Genomic DNA, 14,238 nt, shown 5'->3' with positions numbered 1-14,238 from the left:
CTACACATTCAAAGATTTATGACAGTATTTTTTTTTAGCTGCCTACCTAAAGAAAGGGAATGAACTGGAGTTGTTAAAGTAATAAGGATATGCCAGTTGAGGTTAGACTGTGGTTAGCAGGAACCAACAGCTAAATGTGGTTTTGTTTTGTATTTCCTTTGTCAATTTCAGCTGATTTCAGCCTGACCCATTCTGAAAATAAGGCTGCATTTCACAATTCCTGGAATGTGCCCACGTAAGAAAAGAAGGCAGGTAGTCTGTTTGGTGATAATATATTTCAAGAGCTAATTGTTATTTCCCGTGAATTTGCAACACAACATTCTGTGAGTTGAGTTGGAACTAGAATATCAAATAGCAAATAGTATACAAGAGGAATAACACTACAAAAAAAAATTTCAAGTCAAAAATCAAAACGGAGCTCAGAGATTTAAGAAGCAATGGCTTCTTGTCAAGAATAACTGTCATTAAAATTTCCATAAGCACCAGTGAAATTGATTTTGGGGAACAGTCTAAGGGAGGGTCTGTTTTATAAGACACAGTGAGACTTTATTTTATTCTGAATTTCCCCAGCCAAGTTTGTAAGATCTCAGATTTTTCTTGGGCCCTTTCCCTGCCAAGGGGCCAAAGGTTTATCTCTATTGACACATACAGAGAAAAAAATTTCATCCAGGGACCTCTATCAGCAGAGTCTGAATAGTCTTCTTTGGCTAGTGAATCACACTAAGAGAGTCTCAGTCCTGCGATGATCAGTGGCGAGAAGTTCAAAAAATAAGAAGAAGAGCAAGCATGCAGGCGTCACAGTACGCTTCTGATATAAGCACCAAACCCACGAAGCACAAGAATTGGTCTGGCGTCATTGTTTTATGTTCTCTGGATGTTGAAGAGTCTGATTTGCATTAGAAACCTCTGCATTCAATAAACAAAAATCAGGATAATAATGACCAAAGTACTATTTGGAACAGAAAACAAACTCAAGCAATGAGTGTTTTGCACTGAATTCATTCAAGATTTTATTAGTTAAGCTCTCACTTAGGTTATTAGGCTCAGCTTGCTTTTTATTTCACTGGCCTCAGTTATTGCAAACAAAAGGAGCCTGGTGTGTGTGTGTGTGTGTGTGTGTGTGTGTGTAAGCGCACGTGTATGTGTGTGTGTGACAATGTCAGACATATCACACACAGGCTTTCTACATTCTTCACATTGCAAATCCATCAACAAAAGGAAGAAGATCTGAAGGGAATGAGTGCTTTTTTTTTTTTTTTTTCTGGTTGAGGGGATGGAGGGAGAATTTCTCCACATAAACAAGAAGGTTAGAATTGGAAGTCTGCTAAAAAAAATGTTAGAGCTGACCACAGGGTTGTAAATCCACTGACTGGAAGGAGGAAAAGAGAAACATTGCAAGCGACTGAAGTGTGTGGTGTGGCTGCAATGTTTGTGGGTTAGATGAGAAACAAGCGCTGAGTGAAACAGAGAAGGGGGGTGGCTGGTGTGATTTGTTTGGTGTTCAGAGCCAATAGAAATCCCAGACTGTGATAATATCCCCATGCAGCGCCGAGAGGATTCAGAGCTAAGTCTCCGGGCTCCTTTCACATCTGCAGGAGCAGCCAGGCTGGGACCGCGCGGCGCGGGGCGCGCTCTCGCCTCTCCTGCACCCTCGGCCGGCGCGCTTCTCTTATGGGCGTCTGCTGCAGTCCGGCTGCGGTGGAACTGAAAGCGGCGGCGGGAGACCAAACTTAGACCCCGCTGCGCACTAGAGAACTCAAAGAAGGCAGAGGGAGAGGGAGAGAGAGAGAGAAGGGACCCGAGGAGGAGGCTTCCATCACGTCATTGCAGGTACGCAGCTTGTCACGACTAATGTGACACGACGAGGTTTCTGATTTCTACCTTCACTAGGCACTGGGGCTGAATTGACGTGGTTTGTTCCGTGGCTGGTCAGGACAGAAAGCCCCGAGTGAAGGTCTCGCCGGTTTCACCCCGGGTAATTCAAGCTGTTGGCGTGTGTTTGGGGGCCACAAGGTTTACTCACCTATTGAATTATGCGTGGGTGTAAAATAAGGACCTTCAAACTGGACCGTGATCGCTCTTTCTTTCTCTTTTAAATAACATCAATACCAATATGTTGTCATACCGCCAATAAACACCTCTTGGTGACCGCCATTCTAACTATGACTATAGCGAGGTAAACACCATCCGATTGTTAGAAAGCGGGCAATGAACCTCTCCCACCTACCTATCAGGTTAATATCCACCCTACAGGAATAAGAACCACAGCGGACTTCGGCAGAGTTTTGATGTTTTAAAACATATGGCCGAGGTGCACTCGCCTCATGAGTGAAATATCACTATTATCACTATGCTGTGGTTGAAGAAGAGAGAAGGGAGGTAGATATTTTTTAATGTGATTGTCAGTGATCCTGTGTACCTGACTTATTTCTACATTGTCTTACGAGTTGAAAAATGCATTTGTATTCTGCACGCCAGAAAGGATCAGTTCCAGGATCTCATGTATTACTACATTAAAAAGTCATGAATTGGAACTATCTAGTAGATGTGATAGTTGTAAGAAAATATTGATGGTTGATTTTATTTTATTTGATCCTAAAACTCATAGACTTCTATTTCTTTTTCTTTTTTTAAATTTTGAGGTGTGGGTTTTGTTTAAAAAAAAAATCTATTTCCTAAGATTTTATCACGTTTGATTTGAAATTTTAAAGATGGTTATATAACTCCCCCCTCCCCCGCCGCGTTGATTACTTGTGATTAAATTAGCATTGCTTAATGAGTTCAGTTTTTCCTGGGAAAAGCCAGAGGGGACTGCATGAAGTCTCAGTTAAAAAATCGGTCTTGCTTTGCAGTCTTCAAGGGCTGGCTGGTATTCATGTGGCTTTGAATCCCTATGAAAAGTGCTTTTCTGCAGTGGAACAGATTGGAACTCCAGTACAGCCAGAGAATGGCTCTGCAGCAGGTGCAGGGGCAATCAAATACCTTACCTTCCGTCTAAATAACACTCTTCCCGGCGGAGTCTTAGTCGATCATATCCAAACCATTCACTGATAATTTACAATCGACTCACCATTCAGCAGTGTTTAGTTTTCAAGGTAGCCCTTGTCCCAAGACATGTGCCCGACCAAGGAAGATAAGGAAGTTATAAGAAAGGTATTTGTGTTGTATATCACAGTGGAGAATTTATATCGACTTTTTATGTTTGTTTGTTTGTTTGTTTTTTATTTCTTATCAGATGAACATGTTCTTTCTGTCATTAAAGGAAATGCATGCTTAGCTCTCCCATGGAGTCAGGAAAACTTAATCGTTTTTGCCCATTGACTGATCTGAATGATTTTATAGAGTGTTTTTTGAAATCGTGTCAAAGTATAGACATGGCAAGTGAATACTATGTTTAGGAGAAGGCATTTTGATTTTATAGATGAATACTTTTTTCCTTTTACATCAGAAAGAAACTGTAAATAATTTAGCTGTTCAAATAAATATAAGTTAATCGACCCAACTACATTCTATTAGTAAAGGGTTGTTTTGTATGATTGTGAGCATTTATCAATCTTTTATAAACAAAGTAGATGCAATAGGTTGGGATCTATTTCCCTCCTACCTTTCTAACTCGAAAGCAATGTTGGGTGTGTTGGTAGCAACTTTGTGAGTGTGAGACTGATTATATTCACTTTGTACAGGCTAGGAGACACTGAAGGCTTTTCAAAGATAAATATAAACAATGCTGTGATTATTCACTGTTTTATGCTATCATTCTTCATTGAGAGAGGTAATCAACAGTTCATTCTCTATGAATCTTACTAGTGCCAGTCAGAGCTTTACATACCCTCGAGTTATAAGTTTGGTAAAGTTTAAACAAGGTACATGTCTTTAAATCTCTTTAAAGTAAACACCTCTTTTTCTAATGCAAAGGAATGGTATTAGACTCTCAATTCTTATTGATATGGAGAGCATTGGCCTGTCTGGGTCAAGGGCAGACACTGAGAGGCTGCAGAGGCGCAGGCATAGGACAGATTAGTTCAGTCACTGTTGTACTTCAGTGTTCCTACGGCAAATTGCCCCTGTGCGATGTGCCAGGTTGCAGGTGTGTTCTCAGTATCAGGGTCCTTCAACTATCTAGGGAAAAAAAAGAATTATTTCAACCAGGGAAAACATGCCAGCATTGGGCTTAAATGGGTCACATAAAGCACCCACAAGAAAGACATTGTTTTGAAGGACAAGGTGTTCAGTGAAAAATTAGACCTATGGTGCCATCTACTTCTTGGATTAGCTGCTTCTTGATAGTTCTTTTGTTTCTAATAATATTCGGTATAATAGATCTAATCATGTCTAGAATTAATTTTGATCACATGTCAGGCTAAAATGTGGTCCTCAGACTCAACACTGACCAATGACTTCAGCAGATTTCCTATCACCACCACTTCTAGTTGGAAAGATGTCTTTAAGTGGCCAGCACATTGACGGGACGCAGACGGTGTTGGGGCACTGATTTGCAGAACAGAGTCCCAGAGCCACATGGGTGTTAAGAGGTTGGACAGTGAGTGGGTAGAAGCCACAAGGGTATAAAGTAAGATGACATAAAGATTGACAGGCTTCACTATAAATCCTGGAGCCAACGGAAAATGAAAATGAATGTATTTCCTTTAATTAGCTTCGGATATACATTTTTGATTAGCTTCAAGTATACATTTTTGATGAGACATCCTGAATATTTTAAATAAACTCTCTTGGGTTCTTAGGTATATCCCACACAGGTGTGGGATTGAAACAAATGCATTTGATGTACTGTGACACTCCTGTCCATACAGGCCAGGAGAGGGCAGCATGCAAACTCTGAAAAAGTGATTTGCTACCTCCTCTTGACCATGAGGAAGACTCCAGTCTCCAAATGGCTAAAAAATGTCTCTCCAACTTGAAGTACCCTCTTCCCTTTGGAGTACCAACTCTAGAATCTTAGTAAAGGCACACCATCCAGAAAGGTTTGTTTCTGTTTTGGCCTCCAAAATTGGTGCTACCTGGCAAAATCAGAAAAGCAGCAGCATATTTCACAGGGAACTCAATTTCCCTTTCATTTAGTTAGCTTTACCCTTGATCCTATTCAAGCAGTCTTGATCTTGACTCTGTTAGGAGATGGGTGAGAGAAAGGGAAAGAGAATGCAGGGAAAAGAGGACAAGAAAGAATGGGATTTCTCAAGTTGGTTCTCCAGGGGAAATGTTTATGAGCCGCTTTCTCAGTAGACCCAGTCTTTATTTTTTTTTATTTTTTTATTTTTTTGAGACGGAGTCTCGCTCTGTCGCCCAGGCTGGAGTGCAGTGGCCGGATCTCAGCTCACTGCAAGCTCCGCCTCCCGGGTTTACGCCATTCTCCTGCCTCAGCCTCCCCAGTAGCTGGGACTACAGGCGCCCGCCACCTCACCCGGCTAGTTTTTTGTATTTTTTTAGTAGAGACGGGGTTTCACTGTGTTCGCCAGGATGGTCTCGATCTCCTGACCTTGTGATCCGCCCGTCTCGACCTCCCAAAGTGCTGGGATTACAGGCTTGAGCCACCGCGCCCGGCCGACCCAGTCTTTATTTTAAGCATATCTCAAATACAAGTTCAGAGCCACAAGGATCCATTTTGTCCACTGACAATCAGAATCCTAGCAAATTTGGTTTCAAAACAAAAGAACTGGAATAGCTTCTCTTCGTTGTACCCAGAATCTAAAAGACATATGCTGGCTGGGCGCGGTGGCTCACGCCTCTAATCCCAGCACTTTGGGAGGCAAAGATGGGCAGATCACCTGAGGTCAGGAGTTCAAGACCAGCCTGGCTGACATGGTGAAACACCATCTCTACAAAACTACAAAAATTAGCCGGGCATGAGGGCAGGTGCCTATAATCCCAGCTACTCAGGAGGCTGAGGCAGGAGAATCGCTTGAACCCAAGAGGCAGGGGTTGCAGTGAGCCGAGATCGTGCCATTGCACTCCAGCCTGGGCGACAGAGCAAGACTCCATCTCAAAAAATAAATAAATAAATAAATAAAAGACACAGGCTAAAAAATAAGAATTATGTATCCACCTCTTAGAAGTTCAAAAACGATTAAAACTAGTCCATCATAAACCTAGCCTAACTTTTTTTTTTTGGAGACAGGGTCTCACTCTGTCCTCCAGGCTGGAATGCAGTGGCACTATCTCAGCTCACTGCAGTCTTGACCCCCTGGGCTCAAGGGATCCTCCCACCTCAACTTCTCCAGTAGCTGTGACCACATGCTCATGCCACCATGCCTGGCTAATTTTTGTATTTTTTGTAGAGACAGGGTTTCACCACATTGCCCAGGCTGGTCTCAAACTCTTGGTCTCAAATCTACCTGCCTTGGCCTCCCAAAGTGCTGGGATTGTTACAGGTGTGAGCCACCATGCCCAGCAAGTTAAAACTTTTTAAAGCTTGTGGCTAATCGGCTGTATCCTTGTGCAGTTGCTACCATCAGAGATGAGTCATCTTCTAGGGACGAATTATAATTGCACACAGAAGAGAGAAATAGTCACTCTTAAAGTGGGTGTCCTGTGACTGGCAGCGATGATTTCCAAATGGTTCATCACAATTTCGCTAGGCTGGAGATGTTAGCTTCAGGAGCAACCTTGTCTCTTTACCGTCTTTGGTTCAGCTGCTGCACAACTCACTACTACATATGAGGGACCTAGGGGGAAGTTTAGAGAGGAGCTTTTTAAACATCTGAGAAGGCCAGAGTAAAAGCATTCTGGAGGAAAACGCTGTGGCTACTCCTGAGAGAGCAGAAGGCAAAAGAGATGTTGGGCTAGGGATGGACGCATTGGGGCAAGGATGTAAAGACATCTGTGTGGAGAAAGAGTGATTCCGCTGCTTGGGTGCGCAGGATTCCAGGAGGCTCAAGAGGCTGTGCCCATCGGGGGCTCAGCAGCTCGTGTGCATGTATGAGGCCTTGAAAGCTTGGATCTCCACTTCTCTCCGGTGCCACCATACTCTGCTGGGAGGTGTGGTGGCCTTGAATCAAAGCAAAGGTTTTTTCAAGGACAAAGTCAAGATTCTTGGCATCTGGGAGGAGCAGGGAGGTCACTGTTTGTCTCCTCCATTTTCAGCCAGATTAGCCTCTGCTGCACTTCCATGTGCTGCCTAGAACTACGTCGTGCTCTGATGGAAGAAAAGCATGGGTGAGTGTGAGAGGTTCACCCAGGGTCTCCATGGAATCAAACACAATGCTGTAATAGTAGGATATTAACAAATGAGCGGGAAAAATAAGCCATAGAGGCCAGAGTGGGGAGGAATTGTAAAATTTATCACCCAAAGTCTAAGACCAAGAGTCTCTGCTGCTGTTTTGCAGATTTTAATGTAGCACGGCCTGATTGTTTTTAGTCAGAAAAACCCCAAGCTCCATCTCTCTTTTGCAGATTACTTTCCAATTGAAAAAAATCTAATAACTGAAGGAGAAATCTCTTCGAAGGTGCTTACCTGATTGAGAGATACAGTCAAATGAGTGAGACTCTAGCAGATACCACAACCCTCATTAAAAGGCATACTAGAAGGGTATGTTTCACTAAGAAACCGTGTCTGCATTGTGAATGCAAGTGATTTGAAAACAAAAGAAACACATGACTTGTAGAAAAGTCCTCTTAAAGGACAGTTTTTGAAGGACAGGAGGCCAAGAACACAAATATTCCCAAACACCACTTTCACGTTATGATTGAGGAGCCATTCCAAGCTAAAATTCTTCTCTCCTATAATTTATTTAAACAATGAGAGAGGTGGAGAAAAGAGAACGCTGAGCAGGGGAACACTTGACCAGCTCCTGTGAAATGCTAGGTTGACTTTGTCTAGTACAAACACTTGCACTTTACACCAGGAGAGGTAAAGGTAACGGGAAACAAAACGACCATGGCGATGGCGGGCCTAAATAGCGGAGAATGTCGTAACCTGGGCGGCTGACAGTGATGAATCTGAACTCAGCCTGGTGACAGGAGCGAATCTTATCTCAGAAAAACTATACAACTGCTCTACATCATCACTGAAGCTAACCTTCAAATACCGGTGCAATTATAACACGAACCCTGGATAACGCATTATATTTTCTAATTATAGTAGCTATATTTTGGGAAAGTTGATAGATGTGTGACATTGTACATATAGTTAATAAAAATCCAGCAGCTCTGTCATGAGATTTTCCTGCCTTTACTAGGAATCTAAATCTCATCAGCATTTCAAATGATCTTTAATTTTCCCTTATCAATAATTTTTAAAAATTGAGATTGTTCTAACATTTGTTGAATGCATACCATGTGCCAGATTAGAGTAGACACATCCCACAGATTATTTAATTCAGTCTTCACCACAGTCTCAGGAGTTTACCTTCTGCAAGTTTTACCGATTAAGAGAATTTCTCATAACCATAACATCTGATAGCTGAGAACATATCCCTTCAGTCAGTCAGTCCTACAGGTGTGCATTCAACGGAGATCTATTGAGTCCCTTTGTATAAGTATAAGAGAATAACAATTAATCATCAATAGTATGGTTGCTTTTACTATTGTAGTCCTGTACATCATATTTTCACAAACATTCTTGCGTTTAATTCATGTATTTCACATACATTCTTGTGTTTATTTCACACATTCTTGCATTTAATTCCTGCCAGTCATTCACATATTCAAAAACAATAACAGCAAACGTCTTCTATGACACTGGCCCATCACTAAATGATTGAATTTACATATATGATTTCATTCATGATGGAATATTGATTGATTCAGTTTCAGATCCACGGGAGTGGATTCCATCAGATGTTTATCGTCCATCTAATAGACGATAAACAGATGGAAAATATTCACCCTCAGGCCCATTACTTCAGAGCAAAATAGATCTGTGTAAACTTTAACTTCTCTGCTAAGAGTGTGCTCAGTATCTGGGGCAGCATCCCCTGGCCTGCAGAGACCACCTTTCCTTGTTCCTTATGAAAACTTGGAGCAATACAGAAATAGATATCTTCAAACATACGTATTTCAGACTTCAACTTGACCAATGGTAGGGAAAATACACTTACGATGTCATTTCTATGAACTCAGAGAATGTAAACTTTGAAAGAAACAGGCAAAAAGTATCACTTTGTTTTAGAGGGTCAAATAGTACTAAGACTTTTTTCACCTAGAAGAGAGTTATCTGGTAATTTTGAAAAAAAATATTAACCTAAGAAACTCAGGAGACCTGGGTTTGCACCTGTTTCCATTTTTCACATCCTTGTGGAAAGTCTACACTGTCTCTTGAGTTCACTCTTTACATTGAGAAGGCGGAAGTGGCTCTTTGGGCTTCATTCCAGCTGTAAACATCAATTCTACATGCTTCCCTCTGAGAAATGGCTGACAGTTGTTAGTTAAAGAATGACTATTTGCTAAGCATTTTATAGGTATCATCTAATCTTTACAAAAATCTTAGCTAATAGTGTTATTATCCTCATTTACAGATGACATTACTAAGACTTAGAGCTTTCAAAAAGTGACAGTCAAGCATGCTGTAGAACCTTTCAATCTGGCCGGGCGCAGTGGCTCATGCCTGTAATCCCAGCACTTTGGGAGGCTGAGTTGGGTGGATCACTTGAGGTCAGGCGTTCAAGACCAGCCTGGCCAACATGGTGAAATCCTGTCTCTACTAAAAATACAAAATTAGCCAGGCTTGGTGGCACATGCCTGTAATCCCAGCTACTTGGGCGCCTGTGGCAGGAGAATTGCTTGAACCCGGGAGGTGGAGGTTGCAGTGAGCCGAGATCGCACCATTGCACTCCAGCCTGGGCAACAAGAGCGAAACTCCATCTCAAAAAAAAAAAAGAACTGTTTCAGCCTCCGAGTAGCTGGGACTACAGGCGCCCGCCACCACGCCCGGCTAGTTTTTTGTACTTTCAGTAGAGACGGGGTTTCACCGTGTTAGCCAGGAGGGTCTCGATCTTCTGACCTCGTGATCCACCCGCCTCGGCCTCCCAAAGTGCTGGATTACAGGCTTGAGCCACCGCGCCCGGCCTAAAAAGAACTGTTTCAATCCTACCTCTTCCACACTTCCTATAGTATGTTGTGCCTTCATTCACTTAAAGTACTGAGAAGATACTATGTGCAAAGCACTGTGCAAGGTTACAGGGTATAATAGTGAAGAAGACAGTTAAGATACCTTTAACGAGCTCAATACTAGTACGAAAGACCAAGAATAACCTAATCATTACAATGGTGTTTGTTGGGTGTTATAACCAGGATCCTCCGAAAATCTATGGCATTGTTTCAGCCTTACTGACAAAGCCATTTGACAACGTAAGTCTTTTCATTGTAACAGCTCAAATTTTTTCTTTATATCATTTCAGATATTTTTTCCACTGGAGTTTAATATGGTTTTAATCTTCCTTGTATAATTATTTTTGTAACATGTTTACATCTTTCACTAACTTTCAAGCTCCCCTGAGGACAGAAGCTATTTCTTGTTCCTCTTTTTATTTCTCAGCACAAAATCGATGCTTAAGGAACTATTTCTGATCTGACTCTATTGAGATCCAGCTGCAGCTAATTTAGAGCTAGGATCAGAGACTGCTGCTTATCTGCTGAAAGACACAGTCTTCAAAAAATTCTAAACACGCATCTATCACAGGCTAGACAAAGGACAAACTCAGTCTTTTGTCCTGGGAGCTTTTTGGTTTTTTTTTCTTTTTGTCTTGTGTTATTTATCCCTTATGTTACAGACTCCTAGCTGTTTATAATGATCACTGCAGTGAGAAAATAAAAATGTCATGAAAAATCAATTAAGTTTTTTAAATTTACTACTTAGACACTAAAATACTAAATCAACCATTTTCACAGGTTTTGTTTTTCCAAGTGAAAGAAAATTTATTTATTTATTATTAGAGAATGCTGAGGTGGTCCTGTAAATTTATCTGTCATTCCCCTGGGATGGGCTGGTCATAGCAACCTGGAATGCATGCTAACCTTCTGGGCTCATTGCTTCCATTTGGAAACTAACAAATTCTTGCTCAAGCAGAATAAAATGATAAGATTACTAAAAATTCTGGAAACACTGTCATTTTTGGATTAGAAGACTTAATTTAGGAGATGCAGGAGAGGTTTTAAGAGGACTAATTTGTTCTACGTGGTTTTCAGAGGTTAGATTTTGAAAAAATCTCTGTAAGAATACTTTACCTTGGTGATTTTTTGTCTATTTGTTTTTTGAGACAAGGTCTCACACTGTTGCCCAGGCTGGAGTGTAGTGGTGCAGTGGCCTGATCTCGACTCACTGCAGCCTCAACCTCCCATGCTCAAGTGATCCCCTGACCTCAGCCTCCCAAGTAGCTGAGACTAGAGGCATGTGCCACCATGCCTGGCTAATTTCTCAGTTTTTTGTAGATGTTTGAGATGCTTGTTCCTCGGTGCCATAAAGAAATAGCACTTGAACATAAATGTAATTTATTTAGTAAGACCATTTTTACTTCCTGCAGAAAGGGTACACTCGCCAGCAGTTTTGCCACGAGAGTACACTGAACAAAGGAGACAGGGTCATTTATAACCTGACGCATCCCCCCTACTGCTGTGTCTGGTTTCCACTGGCTGGAACGGGACCTCATATTCTGTATTTGTCCCGATTGGCTAGCAACTTAGAACTTTTTAAAAGAGGCAAAGGTAAAGGGGAACAAAGGAAGGAGGAAGTAACTTGTGGAATGCTGAGAAAGGTAAAAACACTTTTAAATAAGGAATAGGAATAGGTTATGACCTAATGCTTGCTTGGACCAGTATAAGCATGCCAGGGCAAATTTTTAGGAGCACAGGTCTTTGAATAAATTTTGCTTCTAAGAGAAGTTACTATTTATTCCTAATTAGATGGGGAGGAAAGTCTTTGATGGGGAACCTCTACTTTTACTTTTTACGTAGAGATGGCTCTCACCATGTTTGCCAAGCTGGTCCTGAAGGGCTCAAGCAAGCCCCCTGCCTTGGCCTCACAGAGTGCTGGGATTATAGGCGGGAGCCACCATGCCCAGCCTACTTTGGTGTTCTATGAGAATTGAGGGGAATCTGTGAAATTTGATAGAAAAAAAATTGCTTCTTGATTTCCACTTACCTGTAACTGAAATATCACATTCTCTTTAGTTATGAATGTCACAAACCACAGTAATATTAATAGAATCATGGCTTTGGCACCAACAGAAATTAGAATTGCTTTCATATCATGTTACAGTTGATACCAATGTCTCAAAATATCGCTTACACTTACCTAGTACTTAAAACTACTTGGAAATTACGGAAGTTATCATACGTGCTTTTAGATCTCATTATTTAGGGCCTTATAAAGAAGACCAGACAATTGTATATCATACATTTTATATATATATATACACACACACACACATACGTGTATAGTTATACAAAGCTGATACGGTTGGGATATTTGTTCCCTCCACATCGCATGTTGAAATGTGACCCCTGATACTGGAGGTGGGGACTGGTGGGAGGTGTTTTGATCTGGGGGTAGATCCCTCATGAATGGCTTGGTGCCCTCCGCACAGTAATGTGTGGGTTCTCCCTGAATTCATTCGCTTGAAAGTTCGTTCTTTAAAAAGAGCCTGGCACCTCCCTTCTCTCTCTCCTGCTTCGTCTCTTACTGTGTGACACCCCTGCCTCCCCTTAACCTCTCGCCATGAGTGGATGCCTCCTAAGGCCCTCCTTAGAAGCTGAGCAAGAGATGCCAGCACCATGTTTCTTGCACACCTGCAGAGCTGTGAGTCCAATAAACCTCTTTTTCTTGTAAATTACCCAGCCTCCTCAGGCATTCCTTGATAGCAGTGCAAATGGACTAACACAACAGCATATATATAAAATACATATATAACGCAATAGCATATATAATACAAATATAATAATACAATAACATATGTATGTGTGTATATGTAAGTATGTGTATATATAGTTTCCCTTGTAATGTTATATACTTTTTGAATTTAAAATCATTTTTCTGAGAAGGAGTCATTCAGGTTCATCAGACTTTAAGGCAGTCCATGGGGAAGAACAGGTAAAAAATCCCATGCAGTAGGGCAGTAAATTTGAAGTCAACCTTTCTAACTCCTAACACTTTCAGCTGTCTTAAATGGGATGGGTCGCCAGGTGAGCCAATGAAGTTTGTGCTGGAGGGAGAGATGGATGGGTGATGAATGGGGACATGGATGGGAGAGGAGTCATGCATCAGATATAGATTTGGGCCTTGATGGTAAAACCCAATACTGAGGCTCTTTAGGCTCAAGAGAAAGAGAAGAGGAGATGTGTATCTCTTTCCTCTACTTGAATTTGCTCTAGTTTGAGCCAAATGGCTTCTATAAGGAGGGAAGAGTCCCTGAGGGCATACCTTGTGCCACTTCTCTTTGTATTTGAAACTGGGTGGTTTCAAGCACCGGTAACTACTTTTTGGATGAGTGAATTGAATGGGTCAAGGCCACAGTTGATGATCAGGTGTGGCTGGTACCCTGGAGTCACAGCCTATCTGCCTGAGGTCCTATTGATAGCTCCCCACCCCATTGGAATTCTCTCTCTCTCTCTTTTGTTTTTTTGAGACGGAGTCTCGCTCTGTCGCCCAGGCTGGAGTGCAGTGGCCGGATCTCAGCTCACTGCAAGCTCCGCCTCCCGGGTTCACGCCATTCTCCTGCCTCAGCCTCCCGAGTAGCTGGGACTACAGGCGCCCGCCACCTCGCCCGGCTAATTTTTTGTATTTTTAGTAGAGACGGAGTTTCACCATGTTAGCCAGGATGGTCTCGATCTCCTGACCGCGTGATCCGCCCGCCTCAGCCTCCCAAAGTGCTGGGATTACAGGCGATGAGCCACTGCGGCCTTCCTCTTTTTTTTGTTGCTTTTTTTTTTTTTTTTTTTGACATCAGTCTCGCTCTGTGACCGGGGTGTAGTGCAATGGCGCCATCTCAGCTCACTGCAGCCTCCGCCTCCTGGGTTCAAGCGATTCTCCTGCCTAAGCCTCTCAAGTACCTGGGATTACAGGCTCCTGCCACCACGCCTGGCTAATTTTTTATTTTTATTAGATACGGGTTTTCACCATGTTGGCCAGGATGGTCTTGATCTCTTGACCTCGTGATCCTCCTGCCTGGGCCTCCCAAAGTGCTGGGATTACAGGCTGGAATTCTCTTTTCATGCTCTTTTCTGTTCTGCTGTGATGTGAGCTCTTTAAGGAGTCGTAACTATTTTTATCTTGTCTGTTACAGGGAATCA

General features: G+C 42.2%; 1 protein-coding gene across 1 annotated transcript in view; it reads left to right on the top strand.

Annotated features, from left to right (window-relative positions):
• The first annotated feature begins 1,551 nt into the window (after positions 1-1,551).
• The window catches only part of GREM2 (gremlin 2, DAN family BMP antagonist), a 192,057-nt gene continuing 179,370 nt past the window's right edge, over positions 1,552-14,238 (top strand). Inside the window, exon 1 of the mRNA XM_010384688.2 lies at positions 1,552-1,830. The gene's annotated coding sequence lies outside the window, so the exon portion shown is untranslated. The remainder of the gene's footprint in view (positions 1,831-14,238) is intronic.

Source organism: Rhinopithecus roxellana, chromosome 8 (assembly GCF_007565055.1).
Source record: "Rhinopithecus roxellana isolate Shanxi Qingling chromosome 8, ASM756505v1, whole genome shotgun sequence".
Lineage (NCBI taxonomy): Eukaryota > Metazoa > Chordata > Mammalia > Primates > Cercopithecidae > Rhinopithecus > Rhinopithecus roxellana.
The sequence above is the reverse complement of the archived record's forward strand: the minus strand, read 5'-3'. Positions and strand labels throughout refer to the sequence as shown.